The sequence below is a fragment of the Mus pahari genome, chromosome 19 (assembly GCF_900095145.1).
Source record: "Mus pahari chromosome 19, PAHARI_EIJ_v1.1, whole genome shotgun sequence".
Lineage (NCBI taxonomy): Eukaryota > Metazoa > Chordata > Mammalia > Rodentia > Muridae > Mus > Mus pahari.
In genome coordinates, this window is record NC_034608.1 from 32,106,293 (window position 1) to 32,129,228 (window position 22,936).

Genomic DNA, 22,936 nt, shown 5'->3' on the forward strand with positions numbered 1-22,936 from the left:
TCTCTCTCTCTCTCTCTCTCTCTCTCTCTCTCTCTCTCTCTCTCTCTCTCTCTCTCTCTCTCTCTCTCTCGGGCTCACCAACTTAGCTATGCTGCCGACCAGAGTCCCAGGAATCTGCCTGTCTCCATCTCTATCCACAGTGCTGGGGATAAAAGCGTGAGCCACCATGTCCAGCTTTTTGATGTGGGTTCTGGGGATCGAACTTGGGTCCTAATAATCCCAAGGCAAACACTTTGCTATCTCCCTGACCCCGTATGACATGCAGTTACCTCCATATGGACAGTGGCAATTGCCCACATACTCCTTGCACCTGTTCACACTCTATCCCTCATCTTTGTAAGGAGCCGGAAAGTGAAGAAAGAAACAGGTCTTTGAGAGTTTATTTTTAGCTTTATTATTCTCTCACCTACCCAGTGGGATCTGACAAACATTTGGTAAGCTCGGCTCAAGGACTCTCCCTCATACATTCACAGTAGTGACTATGGAACTCCAGCTGGGATGGCCACCACCTCTAGCACCCTCACCTACCCCCCCACCCCACCCCTCCCAGCTCAGCACATACACTGCAGGATTCTAGAGCCTCCCTTTGCCTCTTCGTACAGGCTTGGAAATGGAGTGTGATGCACACACAGGCTTCTCTTCATCTCTAATGATAATAAGCTGAACTAAATTGGCAAGAAGCCCACATCTGCTTCAGCGAGTCAGTCATGAAGCCAAGTAAATACTACTTTGTATTTCCTGAGTCCTCATGAGATGGCGCCCCGCCACACACACACACACACACACACACACACACACACTGACCCTGCCACCATGGCCCTCAGAAGGTATCTGTGCTGGTTAGTTTCATGTTAACTTGACACGGGGCGGAGCCATGCGAGAGGAAGGAACCTTCCATCAAGAAAACGCCTCCATAAGATCAGGCTGTAGGTGGGTATGGAGGGCATTCTCTTAATTACTGATGGATGGGGATGCGCCCAGTCTACTGTGGGTGGTGACACCCCTAGGCTGGTGGTCCTGGGCTCTATAAAAAAGAAGTCTGAGCAAGCCATAGGGAGCAAGCCAGTAAGCAGCACTCCTCCATGGCCTCTGTGTCAGCTCCTGCCTCCAGGATCCTGCCCGGCTTAAGTTCCTGCCCTACCTGATTTTGACATTGAACTATGATACAGAACTGTGAGCAAAACAAACCCTTTTCTTCCCAAGATGCCACTCTCCTGGTGTCTCAGTCAAGCTTACTCCCAGCCAACATGGAAGCCCCGACCACCACATGGTCACTGGTGCCCAGCTGATCCGGCTCCTCCCTGGACTCTCCTGCACATGCACAGCTCTGCGGCTCACACAGCTCTGGACACCCCCTTCCCTCTTGCTGATACCTACAGCCACCCGACATCCTCTCGTCCAGCAGGCTTCCCTGGGCACTTATCAGAACCAGAGCAGCCTTGGTCTCCGAGTTCCCTCAGCAATGCGGTTGTCACCTCTCAGTTCTCACAACTCCTGCACAGAACAGCTGTATCTCTACGCACTGACATCACTTCCTGAGACCAAGCATTTCTGATCACACGCCTGCTGGAACATCTCCAGAGCCAATCAGTAACTGTGTAAGGGTCAAAGTCCTGAGTGACCTTAGGGGTCAAGTCCTGAGTGACCTTAGGGGTCAAAGTCCTGAGTGACTTTAGGTTTTTCCTTCCTGCTTCAGTTACCTGAGCAATAAAATCCTAACATAGGTTACAGATCAACTCTCAGCGACCCCCACATGGGACACCACTGCTGTAACTGAGCAGCCTCCCCACTCCAGGGCAAGTCTGGGAAAGCAGATCTGAACAGTACAAAGCCACTGCCCCAACACAGCACAGCTGCTGCAACCCACTGCAACCTCTATATACAGCTCAGCCACTCCTCCATGTTCACACACAAGCCAACTCCACTTGACCAAAAGCACTGTTGACCAAAGATCTCCAAGGTGTTTTTTTGTTTTTTTGTTTTGTTTTGTTTTGTTTTGTTTTAACTCTCTTAACAAAATCCGACAGGTTTCTGCATGTTGTGTGCATTAGAAGGAACACGGGTTCCGGCTGGAGACCAGACTCAAACACCTGAGCATGGCTTCTCTTTAGTCTGTTAGGATAAGGTAGGCATTGAGAAGAATCAGAGGATACGCACACATCTTAACTCTGGTTTAATCTCCTTATTAGACTCCCCAACACCCCTCCGAGTGTGTGTGTATGTGTGTACATCTGTGCGTGTCTGTGTGTGCTCGTTTGAGCATGCATGCACACATGCTTGTGGAGGCACATGGCCAACCTCAGTTGTTGGCCCCTCAGGAGCTATCGCGGGGACCTGGGGTCCACTGATTAGGCTAATGTGGCTGACTACTGATCCCCAGGGATCTCCTTGTCTTTGCCTCCCCAGAGCTGGAATCAGAAGCACAAGGCACCATGCTCAACTTCATATGAGAGTTCTGGGAACAGAACTTGTGTCCTCATTCTGGCATGACCAGTCTTCTACGGACTGTGCTATCCACCGAACCTTCCCATCCAGCATCACACCCCTTCTCTCTCAACCATCTCATATTGAATTTTCTCCTCCCAGATAGGGTTTCATGTATCCCAGGCTGCCTTGGAACTGACTGGGGATGACCTTGAACCCCTGGTAGTCCTGCCTCGGTCTCCCAGTGCTCAGACTGCAGCCAGGAACCACCTCACATAGTTTATGTAATGCTAGGGGTAGAACACACGGCTTCAAACACACTAGCAAAGCACTCTACCAACTAGGCTTAGTCCCTAACCCCAGACCATCCATCTCTGGAGGACTGGCGATCAGCCCAGTCAGGCTTCTCCCTGGCCCTGCTCCTTCTGGCCCTGCTTTTTCTGGCCCTCAGAGAGGGCATGGCTTTCTGCATTTTGTAATAAGCTATGTTATATAGTGAACATGATCATGTACAACTTTGGTGTACTACTGCTAAAGAATAGAGTCAGAATATTAACTTGCTTCTACATGGCCTCTTAAACGTGTACTCTGAAGGCTGAGAAGAAACTGAGCTTGTCACCCCAGCCAGTGTTGGGAGAAACCAAGGAGGGAGCTGGAACCAGAGCTTGTCACCCCAGCCAGTGTTGGGAGAAACCAAGGAGGGAGCTGGAGCCAGAGCTTGCTTTTCTGCACACTTTACCTTGGCGGACTCTGGCCCCCGTGCCAGTTCTGAGACTGCTGAGTGGGGAGGTATTTCCTCACCTTGTCCCCCTTCCCCCCCATAATGATCTAGTCTCTGGGAAAAGGTGGGGGCTGGTGCTGCCTAGCAGTCACTGACCCTGTGAAGGAGCTGAACCTGGGTGGGAAAAGCCAGGCTCCAGAGAGCTCTGGGCAAAGGGCTCCTCACCCGAGGCTGCTTCTGTGCTATTTGACCCTCAGCCTTCACCAGTTCCTATGATCCACCGAGCGAGCCCAGTGCTGCCCAAGGTTGACAGCCGGAACCTCATCAGAATAGGATCTGTGAGTTCTCGTCAGAACCATGCTCGAACTACCCCCTACACCCCCCAGGGCCCCTCTTCTCAGGAAAGCCTAAAGCAGCCTGCACTGGTTCTGGCCGATACAGAGAGCCATCTCTCTGGGGTTCTGGGACAAGATGAGGACTTGCGGCAGATATGGTCCCAGAGGAATCTGAGGCTGGAGGGAAGACACATGGCCATTCTGTTCTATAAAAAGCCACTGGTTTTTTTTTCCTCCAATATATTCCAACCACAGCTCCACCCCCTCCATTCCTCCCAGTCCCCCACCTCCCCTCTCCCCCAGATCCGCTCCTCCTCCATTTCCCTTCAGAAAAGAGCAGCCCTTCCGGGGATATCAACGAACACGGCATAAGAAGATACAATAAGACTGGGCACAAACCCTCATCAAGGCTGGACGAGGCAACCCAGTGGGAGGAGAAGGGTCCAAGGGGCAGGCAAGAGAGTCAGAGGCACTCCCGACTCCCGCGTTAGGAGTCCCACAGACACCATGGTGTATGCAGAAGACTTAGCCCAGACCAGGCAGGCCCTGTGATCGCCACTTCAGTAAGAGCCACCCACTGTTTCGATGGGGTTTTAGACATTAGGAGACAAGGGCAGAAGGCATCCCAGAAGAACACACATGTGAAATACAATGTGGGAAAGAAAACCAAAGTTCTAATTGTATGTTTCCTCCTACTCCAAAATCATCACCAAGACTTCAGAAGGGGCAGGGCTGGTTCAAGCTTGGATTTGTGGTTGCCCACAAAGGACAGAGAACGAGGCAGTTCCCACTCGCTCTGTAATCACTTTGGGCACACTGCCTGAGCCCACTCTGTGCTGATGACGGGGCCAAGCAAGGAAACCTAGTGACGTTGGACAGCGGCCATAGGCCATGGCCTCCTGGAAGGCAGGGATGCTGTATCATCCACATTGAAAGTTCAAGAAAGAACTGCACTTCAACCTCCTGAGAGGCTCACACTACCACTGGGCGGATCCAGCCCAACGCATGTTGGTGTATGTCCAAAATTAAATCCTACAAAAACCATTTTCCTGTGTTTCAAAACTTTTAATCACATGTCCATGTAATTATTCAATATATATTTTAAAGATACATATGTAAGTACCACATAGGCCTCAGTAGGGAGTCTGTCCCCCCCTTCATCTAGCCCCACACCTAAATGACCAAGCAGATCATATAGTGTGGACACTTGTGGCTCTGAACACTTTCTCTCTGAGCACACAACCATACAAGGCACAAATGTATTTATAGATGGGAAAGGGTGCTCTGAGCTTTTACTAAAGTCGGTTGTCTGTCTGTTTTCAGACAGGGTCTCCCTATGTATCCCTGGCTGGCTCACAACTCACTAATGTACACCAGGCTAGCCCTGAATTCATAGGATTTGGCCTGTCTCTACCTCCCCGGTGCTGGGATTAAAGGCGTGCCGCACCATGGCCAGCCTACTTTTACTGACGTTTTATCACACTGTGCTAAACTAGCTTCCCAACCCTCTGCTACACTGAAAAGGCTACCCCACGGTCCTAGCTACAGACTAACAATCCACTTTAAGGCACAGGGCTGACACAATGCATCCACATGACTTGTCCAAAGACAGCACGTGATCTGTCCACCTGGCTTTTGCCCTCGATGTTCATCTCATCTCTCCAGAGGCTCCTACCTCACACTGTGCTGGGAACCTCTGTCTACATACCTGCCAATGACGGGGGACCGTCACTACTGATCTCCTTACAGCATCCCTCTCCACGTAGGCACACAGGAGCTCACACACAGATGCAGTGGAGCCCTGGGCCCGAGTTCACGTGCTCACTAGCTTGAGCCCGAGAAAGCCCTTGGCTCCTTGCTGTAACTACAGCTTGTTTGAGGAAGTGTGGGTGGACAAGATGACAGGCAGCACCGTTTGCATTTTGCGTTCCCCTGGGCCTTGGTGCTACTTTGTAGAGATGTCTGCTGCTTGTGGGTTAGGGTCACCCCAATCTGCAGCTATCGGCGTCTTGTCATACAGACATTTACATTCTTACATGCAGTCCCCTCAGCATCCGTGGGGACTGGTCCCAGTGTCCCTCCAGAGATGGATGCTCAAGTCCCTTATAGAAAATGGTGCCGTATTTATATGTAGCCTATGCATGTCTTCATCTGCACGTTAAATCTCCCTGGGTGACCCGCTGTCTCAGCTGTGTAAGTGCTGTCTACGGAAGTGACTGTCTTACTGCACTGTGCGTGGAACAACAAGAAGAGAGGAATCCCTGTGTTCCGTAGAGGCACATTTTTTTTTCTTTTTTCTTTTTTCTTTTTTTTTTTATTCCCAGCTGGTAAGACTCCTGAGTTCAGCTTTGTAGTTTGCTCCCCTGTTAATGAACTTTGCCCCACGTTTCTGGGACTATTCAGGACACTCTGGTGGTCTGCCAATTTTATTGTTGTTTAATTTTTTTTCCTACAATGTAACCTTTAATAATATAGAAAAGTTTATACAGTGTGAGCTAGAATGTAATTCCTTTTTAAGGTAAGGAAGCCACCCCCTTTATTAACCTCACCCCAATCTCTCAGGTAATTAAAATACCTTCTTAACCATCAAGGGAACTCCGGCCCCACTGTGGTATATTCCTGCATCACTTCCTGCCCATCAGGAAGCCTAACCCCTATGTCCAATGTGAAAAACTGACCACAGGTACGTCCCGAGACAGTGTGCAAAACACAAATACACCTAGTTCCTTGCAACTGCATCACCTTTTATAGCTTCTCGCTATAAGACCCAACTTCCAATCAGAATCGGCCCTAGTCCAAACAATTGGACTGGCGAGATGGCCCCATGGTTAATAACACTGGCTCTTCCAGAGGACCAGGTTGATTCTCGGCACCCATAATGTGGTTAACAACTGTCTATAACTCTAGTTCCTGGGTATCTGATACTTTCTCCTAGCCTCACAGGGTGCACAGACATACATGCACAGGAAATGAAAACAAAATCTTTTTTTTTAAAAAAAAAAAGGTTCTCAATAATTTTTTTAACATTTAAACAGAGCTAATAATCAAGATTCAGAGTGTTCTTCACTTCACTGCAATTTAAAGTAATCAGTCTTCCTAACTGCACGCTGATTGATTAAAGAAGTATCTTTAAGGTCCTGCATCCCACGGGTGGCCATTTTCTCCATCTCTGCGCCAACAGAACCATTTCACCCTGAATCTTGCTCCCTGGAGTTCCATCTTCATCTCAATCCTTCCCGAAATGATTCAATCCCCGACACCGGTTCTATTTTTAGCTCCCAGAACTGGAGCCTTCAACGAGTGGAGACTGTCATTTACTGTCCAACCAGCAAGTGACCTCAATCTTCTGTGAATTACAATCAACTGGACAGGAAATCCCCAGCTCTGATGTCCACCAGTCCATCTAATAAGTGACCTCCTGGGGCTCTAGACCTGACTAAGGACCCCAAATTCCAGGCAAAAAGGAAGGCAGAAGGCAGAGAAGTCAGTATGTGTAAGGAGACAGTGCCTTGGGGCTCACAGTGGCAGACACTGTGCTCTGTCAAAGCTGTCCCGGTGGAGAAGGATTTCCCTGCATCTTGCCTGTTGGGTGAGCTTTGGAATCTGATCTTTCCACCCATCAACCTGCTGGAGGAGAGGGCAGTGTGTGTCTTCTCTCCCCTCCTCCTCCTCACACCCAGTGTGAGGCTCTGGATGGCTTCCTTGGCATTCTGTTATATACCTTTTCAGGTGGGCTCTGGGCCCCAGTTTAAAGAACATCTCTCCCCCACTCCCCCCATCACCATCCATAGCACCCAGTCAGCTCAGAAGGTAAAAAGCCTATGATAGAAGCAGCAAAAGCCAGTCGCTGTCAACAGGTCTCAGCAACGTAGGCTGGGTCAGTGGCCATTGCAAAAGAGCTCACATTACAGTTGTCCTTTCCAACCGAACCGTTCTGGGTCCTCAGAAACAGGGGCCTATATCGGCAAAGGGCCTTCATCCCGAGATAGAAGACTAAGCTCAGAACAGATAGGACCTGCTCCAAGCCTCAGGTTCCCCAACAGTAAAGTAGACCAACTCTGCTTGCTTGCTTGCTTGCTTGCTCGCTCGCTCGCTCGCTCGCTTGCTTGCTTGCTTGCTTGGGTCTCCGGGGCCATACTGTGTATGGCATGAACAACCCTGCAGCCTTCCACTTTCCAACTGCAGCTAGCAACAATAGCTACTTCCAACAGTGTAGGTTTGCAAGACAGGAATGGGCTAGGTACCCCTCCAGCCAGCACTAGAGTCAAGGGTCACTTCAAGAGGATAGACTATCTCCTTTTACATATCAGCTCTGTGGCAACACTGAGGCACCCCATGCCCTTGTGCCCAGGACGGCTTTCCTGCAAAGCTCTGGTCCACTGGGCTCTACACAAGGACTACCCAGTGTTACAGGGCAATGTCCCAGGGTGGCACAGCCAGGAGCCTAGGCAGATATCCCCCAACCCAATGCAAAATGATGGACTCAGGGTATTGGGGTACCAGGGTACAGATGTTCTAGGTCACGAAGACCTCCCCTACATCCAACTCCAACTGTGGTGACCTTAGGTTATGTCGGAATCCCAAGGGTTTCCCAAGGAAGCAACATTAGTAAAACTCTAGATTCCAGGACAAAGGCTTTCACTCTGACAAATGGGCTCGAGCCCCAGGTTCTCAAGACTTTGTCTTGGTGATGGTGCAGCGTGGTTTGATACTCAGCCCATACCTACAAGGTGAGCTCTCTCAAAGTCTAGAGCTAGAGTAAGGCTTTATTGGGGGAGAGGTGTCGTAAGCAGAAGGAACACTCCAATAGCAGCAGGGACCTTTCCTTCCTTTACCTACCTGGCCCAGGATCAGAGACATCAACAGAGATTTGAAAGCTCAATGTCAGTCAGTGTTCCACACACCTGCCATCTGAGGCAGAGAATAACACAATAAAACCGGCAGACACCAGGCTGACTTAGAAACTCTGATTTCACCTTTCTCTGGCTAGGAGGATATGGGGATACAGACAACTATGCTGATGACCCAAACGGCTCTTATGGCCCGCAGCCAGTGTGACAAAGAAAGAAACTAACGGAAGGATTTCTTATTCATCCTCTGCCCACCAAAAAAAAAACAAAAAACCAAAACCAAAACCAACCAAACCAACCAACCCTTCCAGGTCCTTGTCTGAACAGTAACGAGGCCTTCGGATCTCTGCAAGTACCTTCCAGGCCACGTGCAAGGTCAGCATGTGGCTAGGCCACACCAGTGTTTAGAGGGTGCTTAGATAAGAGGGTCTCCCCTCAACACAGGCTGGGAACATTGTATATGTTCAACTTGAAAATACACAAGATGGCCTTTACAAGTGGAGCTCAAACCACCCAGTGAATACACCCCGGCTCTCAGACACCCACAAACAATGCCCAGTCCCTCAAAAGAAAGTGTTAGGCTTCCTAGGCACAAGGCACCCCAGTGTGGAACTACAGCTCTATGTTTTTTAATTTTGCTTTTCTGTCTTCCCTTCTACAGTGATTATACAAGCCTCACCCACCACCGCCCCACATACACACACGTAAAAGTCCAGCAAAGCCCTAGAGCAACAGTTGCCTAGGAGGGTATAAGCAGGGTAGGACTGAGGGAGGACTCAGGGTAGAACCTGAGGAAAGAGAAGAGGGGCGCACGTTGCTGCTCCCCGCTTCCCCCTCCCACCTGATCCCACATCGGCTTTCCGGAAGGAAGCCGACCCAGCCCAGCTCAGGGATCTGGTGAGTTGATTCTGCTCTGAGGCTGTTTGGGCGTCTCCGGTAGCTCTAATGTTAGGCAAGGAGCCTTGAGTCCTCCCTGAGGTTCCTCACTAGACTAAAAAAAAAAAAAAAATCTATCATGGCGCCCTCACAGGGACATCCCTGCACGACTCTACCTGCTGTAAGCCTTCTGCCCTGCAAGCATCAAGGGGACAAGCAACGCGCGCAGCATAAGGCGAGAAGGCGAGGCCAAGCTGAGCCAGTTGTGTAGCACTGGCCCTGCCCGGGTTCCACCAGCTCCCTCGGCTACTAAAGAGGAACGGCCCTCTCTGGGAAGGCCTGAGCGTGTTTTGTAATAACTCTACCTCACAATCATCCGTGTCTCACAAGTGAGCTCTGCTAAGCACACTCATCTCGGGAGCCATGTGACTTACCTCTAAAAGGTGAAAGCCAAGAAGTGGGCGGTGGTGTCACACACCGGTGACGGTGACGTGGCAGGGAGCTCGCCCAGGATGGCAAGGAGCTCACACCATAGTAACAAAGAGTTTATACCAGGGCTACCCACCCCTTAACCAGACTAAAATAAACAGTTTCACCTCCTACTAGCCCAAGAATCTCCGTGCTTCTGGACCATAAATTTTCTTCAGCAAGAATTCCAACCGACACACTTCAAAGAATTGTTTGGCCCACAGAGACAGGTTCTGGATTTCCCCTAATCCTTTGATTATCAAAGTTTTGCTCTCCAGGCATAGCTAAGGGCAACCGGGTCCCAAAGCTTATAGAACAGGGCATGGAACCTTCCCTCAAAAAGTTTAGGCTCTGATACAGCCAAGGTCTATGTCAGGGCAGGGTACAAGCCCTTACGACTCTCATGATCACAAGACACTGAGCGGCCTCCCATAGCCGTGGTCTAAATGTGAACTGAGGAAAAACATTCCTTCTATAACCAGAAATATTAGTGAGTCAAGAAAAAGAAACGACCCGAATCCAACATAAAAGCACTGGAGAGTCAGTGGCTGAGCAGCATGGAGTCCGGGCCCCTGCTCTCAGGCTACAGGCTGCCCTGCAGCTAGACTCTAGTCCTGGGGTTGGCAAGATAGACAGAAGCCCCAAGTCAAGTACTGTGTTTGCCAAGGCAAGATAAAAATGGCTTTTTTCATTTGTTTGTATATGTGTGTGGAGGGTAAACATTCATGTGTGTGTGTGTGTGTGTGTGTGTGTGTGTGTATGTGAAAGGGTACACCTAATCATGTATGTGCATGCATATGGAGGACTAAAGTCAACACCAGGCATCTTCCTCAGTCCCTGCCACATCATGTTACGAACTGAACTCATCAGTGAGCCAGGGGTCCTCCTTCAGCCAGCACCGGGATGACAGATGTCTCCGACTGTGCCCAGACATTATCTTTTTTTTAATTAAAAATAGATTTTTTTCATACAATATATGCTGATCATGGTTTCCCCTCCCAGCTCCTCCCAGATCCTCCCCAGCCCCTCATCCCTCCAAATCCACAGCCCTTCCTTCCCCCTCTCTCACTGAAATACAAACAGGCACCTAAAACAGTAATACGATAAATTATTAACAAATGGGAAAAAAGAGCGAAAGAAAGAACACATGGCACATATGTGGACACTGAGATACATACACTCTCACGCACAGAAAACCCATTCAAACTGAATTGGGAACCACAGTAGATAAGCAAAAGGTCTCCAAGGTAAAAAGAAAAAGCAACGTTTAGACAAAGCACTGTGGGACAAACAACAAAACAAAACAAAAATAAAAACAAAATAACAACAAAACCCACCCAAAACTACCACCTACTTTGTTTTGTGTCGGCCATCTGCTGGGCATGGGGTCTGCCCTTTAAGTGCGGTTTATAAACTGTATACTCAATAGGACTGCATTGGGGAAAACGAATTCTTCGTCTGTGAGCAGGTATCAACTGCCAATCGCTTCTGGATTGTGGGTGGGACTTGTGCCTAGCTCTCCTGTCAGCTCTAGGACCCCATCTGACTTGGTCCTGTGCAGGCCCTGTGTGTGCTGCCACGGTTTCCACGTGTTCATGTGTGTGTGTGAACCCTGGTGCATGCAGAAGGCCTTGTTTCCTTGATGTCCTCTGTCCTCAATGGTCAACACTCTTCCCACCTTCTCTCCCACGGGGTTCCCTGAGCCGTGAGCAGAGGGATCCGATGGAGACATCCCATGTAGGACGGGGCGTTCCAAGGTCTCCCGCTCCCTTGTGCCCAGACTTCCCCCGGGTGCTAAGCTCCAGCCCTTATCCTTGCATGGCAGGCACTTTTTTGGACTGAGCCATCTCTCCAGACATGGCTTTCAGATTTCAAAAACAACCTTATCAAAAGGACAGTTCGGAGCATCTGAAAATTACATACAACCCAAATGTCAGCGCCCATAAATAAGGTTCCACAGACATACTGCCACCCTTCCCCGGTGACACGTCTGCTTGCATGACGCTACAGCAGCAAGGCTGAGCAGCCACAGGCTCCAAGTGTCCCAGTCCCCAGCCCACACAGGCAGAGCTTGCAATGGTTGCTCAGCCAAGGGAGGGTCTGTACAGAAGCATTGCCACTTGAATTCAACACATTCGTGTCTGTCTCGTGCTTGCTGGAGAGTGGGGGACTACCCGAGGAGGAGTACTTTATCCATAAGGATGAAATTCTAGCCCAAACCAGGACCTGCACAGGGTGATCAAGCCACAAGCCAAGAGTGTGTATCCACCATGCATACTGACGCCATCATTGTTAGGGCTGCGAGAACCACCAAGACTAGCACCTGCTGATGCCATCCACCGCTGGACCACAAACTGAGTTACACTGTCTGATGCTGTCACAGAGGAAATGCCACCTCCTACCCATAGGGCATCCAGCCTCTCAGAGTACCACGCCAATGCATACTGCCTTTTTTCCCAAATATCTTCTAACTGCATAGTTCCTCCAAACACCTTAATTGTAGCAAATCAGCCATCAGGGACAAGCTACGGGTGTGTTTCTAGGGGGTCACTGAGCCACTGGGGGGTCATTCCAATGCATATCAGAATAGCAGGTCTCTTTTGTAGGTATTATCTCCTCATACTCCAAAGAGAAATGAGAGAGGTCTTACCCAGAGTAAGACAGAAGACTGGAGGGGGCATAGGGATGCCATGAAGCCCTAAGAGCTCCGAGTGGCCAGGCTATGGTAACGGCTGACCCATTACAACAGTGGGACAGCCCGACAAGGATACTGGGCCCCACTATCTAGCAGGCAGGAATCAGAATACAAGCGATCCTTCTTGTGTTCTTTTTTGTTGTCTGAGTATTCTGTCTGCATGTCCTTTGGCACATCAGAAAAGAGTATCAGACCCCTTTAAAGATGGTTGTCAGCCACTATGTGGGTGCTGGGAACAGGACCTCCGGAAAAGCAGTCAGTGTGCTTATCCACTGAGCCATCTCACCAGCCCCATGAGTGGTTCTTGGTGGTCACTCATCCTAAAGCCATCACCTCAGGCTCCTTTCTCCTACAAAGCTATTCACTCCACTTTCAGGGAGCACGGGCACCCACGCATGGAGACTCGGGCTGGAGGACTCCTGCACAGGCAGACACACTGGGAAGCAAGCATGCCAGCAATGGTGTCCCTGTAAGCTGCTGCTCATAAAGAAGAGGAGGTAGGAAAGCAACGCAGAGCGCTGCTGCGTTTCTTCCCGATGACCAAGCTGTTCCCGAGAGTAAGAGAAACCGAAAGAGAGAGAGAGAGAGACAGAGAGAGACAGAGAGAGAGAGACAGAGAGAGAGAGAGAGAGAGAGAGAGAGAGAGAGAGACCCAGGCCTAGCTTGGAAAAATAGCTGATGTCAGATACCCACGAGCTCATTAAACACCATAAACCCTTAACCTGCATTTCCAGGCTCCAAGTGGACACTGAACCCAGATCCCTGAGTGGGCGAGACACCCCTTGACTTCAGCGAGCTGACTGGTGTGTAGCACTATTAAAAAGTCAAACCACGAACTTATCTGTAGTGCTTAAAATGAACTTCCTCTAGCCATGTGCTTTCTATTCTGGATTTCCTGAGGTTTCCTTTATTAGACTAGAGTCCAAAACTATCTTGGAAAGAGCTAAGGGACATGCGGGTTTTACGCGTTTGAGGGTAAGAGGGAAGGGCCAGGACTCAGCACTCCCCAGCTCTGACAGCCTGCATGAACGTCACCCGTTAAAAACTGCCCATTTGCTTGCTAAGACCGTGATGAACCCAGACCTTATTTTACCCTGAAAAATATAATAGTTTATTCTTGTGGCCTTTAAGCCACACGGGACACGGTGCCTCCCACGCTCCCCCCCCCCATGTCAATTTCTCAGTAGCCCTACTTCCAAAAGCATCAATGACAAAATGACCCAGCTTGCCCCGGGAGAGTTAGAGACGCAAGTCAGGGAGGTTCCTGGTATTTCTGGAGTTGAAGTGTTATGAGCAGGTCACCCAGTCCTTGTGGGCAGCTACAGGCCTGGGCAAGAAAGACAAGTTCCAGGGACAGGCTGCTAACATGGTGCACAGAGCCAAGGTCTGGCAAACTCCAAATCCCCTGGGATCCCCTGAAGCCTTCACTGTAGGTGGCCAAGGCACTGTGTTCCTGTCTGTGGGCAATGAGGTATCTGTTGCCTTTGTACCCCTGTGGAGGAGTGTTCCTGGGTATCCTGGTTGAGCCATCGAAGTAAGCCTTGCTGGGTGCAAGACTGGCAAATGAATATATCTTAACAGAAAGCAAGCAAGGGCCTCAGTGTAACACTGGGACCCAGTGCTGGAAGCTGACCTTGCCTTCCACATGGGCTCGACGGCATGCAGGGTCTGCGCTAAGCTAGGCTCAATTTGAGAACACTCTTAAATTCTGCAAAATAAGCTGCGTTCTGTGTCCCTCGCCTTACAGAGAGGTTGGCTTTGCTGCGTCTGGAGGTTCCTGCTGCACTCTGGGTGTGTGTTAGCACACCATGGATGGACCGTGGGAGGGAGCAGAGCTGTTTGCCTCCTAGCCGAGAATGGCCAAGAAGAGGGGGGCTCAGGGCCCAGCATCCTCTGTGCCCCACTCCCTAAAGATCTGTCCTCCCAGAGCATCAACCTAGAGTTCATGCCTCTGACAGACAGGCCTTCAGGGACACTCTTACCATAGCACACTGCATCTGTTGGTATGATGGCCTACATAACAGAGATGGCAACGGGCTAGTCCAGGAAATCCATCTAAAGGCTACGCTAAGTGGCTGTGGGCTACCTGCTACACACAAAGTGGTTCCTTCAGCTTCAGTATCCTGTGCCACCTGTTTCCTCACCAGTGTCCAGGAGCCCAGTCACAGCTTCCGGGAAAGCAGCCTTGATGCACAACTCCACACCCTGCCTCCGCACTGCAACAGACACTCTATGAACACTGTGCATAGACACAAGGCCACATTGAGGTTAGCACTTCATGGTAGGTCAGAGCACACCATGGAAGACATCTGAACAAGGTCAGCTAATGTAGGACACAGAGGATTTGCATGGCAGGACAGGCTCTGGTTTACGGAGGGGCTCACAAATCCCTAACCCTCCCACCGCAAGCCCACGCACGGTGCCCACTCACCAAGAAAACTCTGTACTCTTAGGAAGAGTTTTGCCTGGTCACCCACAGCCCAGGCCTCGGCTCACCCGTCATCCCGTGACCCTGAGCAGACACTGACTCTCACCAACCCCCACATGGCTCCTGGGTGAGATAAGAAACCAGAAGAGAACAATGACAACATCGGGCTCAGCTTATTCCATGCCCACACGGAAGTGGCACTTCGCAGACTCTCCAGTCCGCAACGCTACTAGGAAGGAGCGCTTAGGATTCTCATTGTATGGTATTAAGCCAAGGCACAGAAAGCTCAAGTAACACGTGAAGGTCACCCAGCTGGAAAACTTCATACACCTCTATCACTTGGGTCCACACCCAAGACTGCAAAGCATCAGTTACACAGGACACAGCTTTGGAGTCTTTTCTCCAGCATGATGTGCAGAGAGATCTTTGCTCCCTGCTCCCAAAATATGACTGACAGTAATGTGATACTCCACTTCCTGAGGAGGACTAGAGTCAGACACATTCCTGGTGTTCACCAGACATCCAACAATGTCCCCATACCAGTCTTCTCCCATCATGCTGTTCAAAAGTGTAATCAAAAGAGGCCTTCACCTCAGGACCCTGGGCCCCATGGATGCCCATGTAACAATGGGGAGTCCCAGCCATCACCAAGTGATCCTTGGTGGGTAAAATCCCCAGATAAAACCCCTGCAAAAGAGAAAGACCTCCCTGGGTATGCGCTTCCTTCCTGACTCAGCGGGGTGGTAATCAGCAGACCCACAGAGGGCAGCACCAATTCTGTTGTTGTGCATTAGGTCGACCTGCCCCCGGGTTGGGAATAAGGTGGCAGGTGCTAAAGGACAAGCATACACAAGACAGCCCTCTCCTCCGGGTTTTCAGTCTGATCTGATGGAAGCCATAGCTTTCTCAACCATGCGCAGCAAAGCTGGGGCTGACAGGACACATTAGAGCCAGCAGGTAAGAATGGCAGGGCCCTATGGTGACATCAATTTATGTGACCAGCGAGGCCAAGGTCCTAGGGAAACCCCACAGAAGGCATACATTTTCGCAACGTTTTAATAAGGAAGGGTTCAGCCTCGCCTATAGCCCACCATCCAGCAGAGGTAGTGGAAGAGAAAAGTTATTAGGATATGGGGGAAGTGGACCTGCCCAGCAATAGCTCTCTGGGGGACGAGCTCAATCTTTCTGGGCAGCAGTTCAGTCCTCTAGCAAACACCAAATATGATTTAGCAGCCACAGCCCAGTCCCCTAGGCAGGCAGACACCAAGCATGAACCAGCAGCTACCGTCCACTCCTGTCAGCAAGCAAACACCAAACAGATGTAGTTCAATCCTGAAGAAACCGCCAGGCTTGCCAACCGGCCTAAGGTGAGGCCTCAGAAGAACCAGGCTGCCACAGGAACCTCACATGCAGTTCTTGGGTAAGCGTCTCTTAATGGCAGCGTTACCACCAGTTGAGCTCAACAACACTATGTAAGGCGAACCAATGCATGCATGTCTTTATTGAAGAATATCGAGGTGGAGCGAACCAAATCTCCGTGCTCTTCTCCCTACGTCGATGGGTCATATTTGTACTCCTTCATCAAGTGTCCTTTCACGTGTTTGCCATATCCAAATGTCTTTCACCTGTGTCTGCTTCAGGAAAACACTCTTTCCCGTGTTTGCTGTAGCAAGACATCCTTTCACCTGTGTGCCCCATCAAAACATCATTTGATGTAACTAACTTTCCAAAGAAACTAGAAGTTTCTACTTCACCCCCATGCACTCTTGGTCTCCCTCTGAGCCCTCTCTTTGATGTCCACTCTGGAAGAAGGACTGCCCTACACTCTTCATTTGCCCTGATGACAAGGGTCATGCACTCTGAAGAGGCATCTTCGCAGGAATCAGAGCTCAAACTGTGATGGTTGTGGGTAGCCTCCTGATGATGTCAGAACCTCCCCAGGCAGCGCCTGCTCTGCCTTCCCTAGGTGGCCAGGCAGTCTGAAACGCACCAGAATCCAAACATAGAAAGCTACGACTGTAACCCTGCCCATCTAACTCCCAAGCCAGAGCAGCTGATCTGCCTCGAGGCCCTGCCTGGCCCACCAGTTTCCAGACCCTCGCAGCCTATGAGCAACAAAACCACAGCAGTCTGTTCTTATGTCCACAACACCACTAGGGGTGGGGTAGCTAGAGAGATGCTATAGTCCAGCCCTGGGGTGGGTGGCCTCCATGGAGTGGGAGCTGGGAATGTGAGGGCCGGGTGAGCTACACGATCCAGAGTGACAGCCACAAGAAATAAGCAAGGGGTGTTTGACTCGGGGCATGAGACCCTGCGGGCATCCTCTGCCTGCCAAACCCTCCCGACATGCTCCTCTAGTCCTCTGGAGAAAATTATGGGACCCAGAAAGGAGGAAAAACTCTCCCTACAGAAATCATGAAGGATACTTCATGAACAAAAATTTGAATCAAACACTAGGCAAAAACTGAAAATTTTTTTTTCTTCTTTCCACGTGACTCTTCATTTCCAGTCAGGACACGCATAAACACATTCTTGGGTTCCAATACTGAGCAGCTCTCTCCAAACACTGAACGCAGAGGGCTGCCCGGAGCAGGAAGTGATGAAGAGCAAAAGGAATGTCACAGATTCCAGACGGATGGGACCAGCTGGGGAGCGCAGCAGCCACACTAATGTCTCAGATGTTGCCTGCGGGACTCCTCAAGGGGAACTGCTGCAGCAGAATTACAGCCCCAAAATAGACAGGGGCCTGTGCGTCCAGCACAGCTCAAAGAGGCCGGGTGTCCGGGCTGGGCCTTCATTCATCTTCTGGTTAAGAGCCCACCTGACCCAAGAGTCTGCACCATCTCTGCCAGAAACAACCCATGGGTAGAAACTGTCCATGCGCCACCCAAAATGACTGTCAAAACCCAGTGATCTGCAGGCAACCATTTCCTGCTTCTCACCAAGAGGCTATGGCTCGGACCTGCCTGGGGTCCCCGGACATGGCTTACCTACTAAAGTTCTGCTCATGGCTTCCTTCACAGAGCTAAGGACTCAGGTTTGCCCTAGAGTTTACTCGGGTCTCACTACGGCTTCCTGAGCACGCTGCTTAGGAGACCGGGTCTTGGCTCCTGCCTGCCAAAGGCCATCTAAGAGAACAGGTCAGAAACCAAGAAGGAATCCAACAAACAAACAAACAAAAAAAAACCCGCTACGCTGTGGGCCTAGAAACATGACTGTGCCACACGAACAGAAAATACGTGAAATCCCAAAACAATTGTGGGAAAAGATTTCATGGTATGGGGCAGTGGAAGAATCGACAGGTGCATCCAAACATCAAAATCATAGTACGGGAGGCAAGCTCTCCATAGGAAGGGCTCTCAGCCTGAGAGTGGAAAAGCCCCACCCATGCAGGTGACGGGAAAATAAAGGACTGTGTGAAAATCAGGACTACTTTAAACTCCACAAATGTCACAGTGCCAGGGCTGACCCACTCCTGTTCTTAGGAATCCTGGGGGGGGGGGGGGTATCAACCAACATAAACCAGGCTGAGTGTCCTGACCCTCAATACAATTATCACACTGTGCATACTGGGGCACGCCAGTCTGCCCTACAGGTGTCCCCAGGGTACACACACACACACACACACACACACACACGCATATGTAAATGGGATCCTAACTATGTCATAAGATGACACCTCAAAATGGCCCTTGCCCTAACCTGGATGCTGGCCTCGTATGTGCAGATCAGTTCTCTGACCTCATCTCCCACCTCCATGGTGTCCAGTGTCAGGAGACCTCGAGCGGTACACGCAAGCCCAGGGGCACGGTTCCAGCCATTAGGACTCCACTTTACAGGGTGGAGGAAGTGCCCCATTGTGTGTTCCTAGGTCAACAACCTCACTGACCCGATGATCAAGAGACAGCCTTGACACTCGGGAATGGATATCTTCACTGTCCCTTCCGGCTGGAGGCCGGCAGCCCGCTTCCTTCTTCCCGTGCCCAGCCGAGGACCCAGCACAAGGGATGTGAAGCATAAACTGCGTTCTCTCTTCGGGGACCTGGCTGAGGCTGCTGCACAGATGAAAATCTGGTACAGACTCTGAACTGGAGATCAGCCATAGGGACAAGAGGTGGCGTCCTCTCCAGGCTATGGGGTGGTTGTGCTTTCCCAGAATTCCATCCTGTAGCAGTCTGCCTGCATTGAGGGCTTCAGGCCAGCTCAGCAAGACTCCCCAAGGAGGCTAAGTATGCCATCTGCAGCTCTGAGGGTCTGGAATTCCCCAGCCCGGCCCTCACCCCAAAGGCCGTGGGAAAACCAGCCCCTCCGCGGCGTTCATCCCATCCTCTCCGAGACAAAAGTCCAGGCTGACCAGGGCCTTCGGGGCCTACCCGGATGAATTTTCCGGAAGCGCCTCATGTTCCTGGACTAATGCTAAAAGCCCTGTGCCCCAGTCTGACCCCAGCCTCGGAAAATCCCAAGTTAGGCAGAGCCAGAACAGATGCCCAGAGAGACTCAGGGTCTCGGGACTGAGGTACCTCCTCTCCCCGAACTGAACTGTGCGCTCCACCCATTTTCCGCTTGCCAAAGCCATGCTTTCTTCTCCAGATGGGTTTTCCTGGCACGGGGCAGGCGGAGAGAGTGGGTCAGAGGGTAAGATCAAGCACCCTGGAAGCCAAGGCTGAGAGGAGAGACATCTCTTAGTGGTCATGTTCTGTGATGTTGGTCCGAAGGTTTCCACTGGACAAGATGTTGCTCAGCCAGGGCGGGGTTTGCAAATGGTCACCCCAGACACCGACTCCTCTGCTGTCTCTCTGCTCCATGCCATCTGCTGACACCAGTATTGGTCACAGTGGGGGCTATTCCCCACGGACTAGCCCCACGACAAAAGGTCCTGAGAAGGAAGGGCATGCCACTGGGAGGCTAGAGGCTATCCACTCCTGTCTGGAAGGCAAGGAGGACCAGGTCCACTCCTTGCCAACCATGAGGACTCCCAGACCCTGCATAGCAGATACTTGGCATAAAACAACTGAGAGGGAGGGTCTCTGGCTTCTCAGAGCCTTGGATAAGATGCGAGAAACACCTCTCAGGACCGTAACCATCCTCCGCGTGTGTCCGTGTGCCCTCGGCTCCTCAAAGTTCTAAGGGCGGTGACGGCTACTGGGGCACTGCCATGGTGGGCCCAGCATCAGAGCAAACCCCAAGAGTTGACTGAGGGACGGAAGGAGAGCCTTGCTATGAACCGCTTTGAGATATGAAAGTGAATTGTTTGGGTTTTTTTTTTTTTTGCGTTTTCTTTTTTATTATTTTATTATTTTTTTATTAGATATTTTCTTTATTTACATTTCAAATGCTATCCTGAAAGTTCCCTATACCCTCCCCCTGCCCCTGCTCCCCTACCCACCCACTTCCACTTCTTGGCCCTGGCATTCCCCTGTGCTGGGTCATATAAAGTTTGCAAGACCAAGGGGCCTCTCTTCCCAATGATGGCCAATTAGGCCATCTTCTGCTACATATGCAGCTAGAGACACGAGCTCAGGGGGTACTGGTTAGTTCATACTGTTGTTGCACCTACAGGGTTGCAGCCCCCTACAACTCCTTGGGTACTTTCTGTAGCTCCTCCATTGGGGGCCCTGTGTTCCATCCAATAGCTGACTGTGAGCATCCACTTCGTGAATTGTTTTCTTAACAAGAGCCCGACTGGAATACTGAGTAACAGTTTTCAACTGTAAGGAGAGGTTTACTAATGTGGGATCACCCCCTTGTGGCCTTGTCACAATGAGGAGACACCAAGGCGGGACCCCAGGCAACATGATACGGTGCTCGATTGGCCCAGAGACAACATCCCTTGTCCCTCAGTGGATGCCCCATAATAGTCCACCCTTTCAACTAGCTACTTTTTATATCTGTTCATTTGACTGCTGGCCATGGGGATGGGTGGAACGCACATCTGTACACAAGCACCATCTTGTCAGAGCTGGGAGGCTCCATCTACTCGCCATGTTGGAACCTCCAGACAAGTCATCTGTGCCCAGTGTTGTGTGCACTACCAGCCAATACCTCACAATATCAGAGGTGGGCGGGATGCTGGGACCCATGGATGCATGGTGTCCTCTCTTTAAAGACAAGGGCAAAGTCATCTCTCCTCACACTGCTACCCTATCTGCTAATCAAAAGTCTAATCCTCTCCTTTATGCACTGCTTGGGCAGAACTCTAACTCAATACAAATTAACAGGAACCAAGCAAGAGCTTCAGCTTATACAGGAAACACCGCCTCTGTCCTCGATGAGGTCTAGTGTATCTGCTGTCAGTAAGCTGGGTTCACAGAAGCGTCACACTCCACTCAGATAAATGTCACTTCATCTAAAACTGCAGTGTTATCAAGAACCAGCCACTACCCTATCTTGAGTTTCTGGTTCCAAGAATGGAACCATCACTTCCTCTCTTTATAGGCTGTCTAAGGCCCTGGTCCTAAAATTCAGCCAGCCCATCTCCAAGGTCATTCAGCCACCTGGGCCTTCAAAGGCCATTTGCAAATGTCTTTTTTTTTTTTTTTAACAAAGCTTCCATTTCACTGGTGGCCACCGGGAAGTGGAATATATGCATCTTGCTAAATATTTTCATAATCACACTTCAACATCGCTTGCCCTCAGCCAACTGCAGCAAATTCCTCAGTGTGTGTACGCGTGCGTAGCTTATGCATTCACATACATAATCAGCTTCGGGGAATCAAATCAAAATATGTTCTGCCTTTCGGGTAACAACCGCCACAGATCCTCACCTTGGGGCTACTGCGTGTCACCTTAGATGGCCCCCCTTATTCAATCTCACAGCGTCTCGGAGATCAAGACCTGCAGCTATCGGTCAGTGAGTCTCAGAGCTGGTCAGCCTTCACTGAAGACAGCTCGGCCCTGATAGCTACAGCAAGGACCCGTGCCCCTTCATCCCCCACCCTCAACATCAGCTGCTCCTCCCTCCAAGGAACCGCTTGTCAGCCCTCCAGTAGCCACCAATCAAGTCTAAGATTGTAGTGTAAGTAAGTAGCCTTGTGAGCTGACAGGAAATGCTCAGAGGTGACACCGGCTGGATATGTTTGCATGTGTGTGTGTGTGTGTGTGTGTGTGTGTGTGTGTATTCATTCTCCCTTCATGGATGTCCATGTCATGAGGTTGTGAGAATTAGGAATTAATGAGATAGGCTTGGAGGTTTAGTGCACTTGCAGTTATCCCAGAAGATCTGAGTTCAGTTTCCAGCATTACTGAGCAGTTCACAACTGCAGGCAACACTAAGGAATCCAACACCCTCTTCCAGCCTCTGCAGATATGGCATACATGTGTACACACACACGCGCACATGCATGCACACACACACAAACACACACACAAATAAAAAAAATTTTTTAAAAAAAAAGGGCTTTAATGAGACAAACGTGCACAAAACCCTCACTTGGAATCTGCGTTTCTCTCTCCGCCAGCAGGGTGAAGCGGTCCAGCCTGAGCTCCCCTGTCTTCCACAGGTACAGCCTAGATCTGCACATTAGTCCCGGGCAGTTAAAAATACCACAGGCAGCTGAGCTGAGCTCGGTTAATGGAATACCCAAGTTAATTTTAGCATGAGAGAGCCCAAGAGAATCTAAAGTCTCTCATGCCAACGACCACATTTGTCCCACGTGGCATCTTCTTAAAGCCAGACCCAGAAACTACTGTACACAAAGGCCATGGTCATGACTCACAAAACACCTCTTCTCTCGGAACCCAGCCTTGGCCATGATGACTGTGTTAGCCCCATAAAGCACAACCGCCCCTGCAGGTCCATGGCCTGCTGTGACCCACAGCAGCCCTGGTGTCAACACACTGTGGCCAGTGGAGATGGTGACTTTGCTCAGTGGGCTAACTGGAGCCCTGAGCTTCCAGCCCTTAACCTAGGTCTTTGGCACATGCTGCATCCTCACAGCTGACCAGCCAGGCACCCCTGTTGTTGCCATCTTTCACTTCTGCACAGCCTCATTTCACTGGCTCCTCCTGCTTTTAGTTAGATTTTGTTGTCAGCAGAAAGGCAAGAGAGGGCTCTCAGGGAAAGCACCTAGGGAGAGCACTGAGGGAGAGCACTGACAGACAGCACTGAGGGAGAGCACTGACAGACAGCACTGAGGGAGA

At 50.5% G+C, this 22,936-nt stretch overlaps 1 protein-coding gene across 2 annotated transcripts in view; it reads right to left on the bottom strand.

Annotated features, from left to right (window-relative positions):
- Rasa3 (RAS p21 protein activator 3) overlaps positions 1-22,936 on the bottom strand; it is a 117,010-nt gene that overhangs the window by 89,781 nt on the left and 4,293 nt on the right. The window contains exon 1 of one of the 2 annotated variants that reach the window (XM_029531755.1): positions 14,801-14,881. The exons of the other annotated variant lie outside the window; for it this stretch is intronic. The gene's annotated coding sequence lies outside the window, so the exon portion shown is untranslated. Of the gene's footprint in view, positions 1-14,800; positions 14,882-22,936 lie in introns of those variants that run through there. 2 annotated transcript variants of the gene reach the window in all.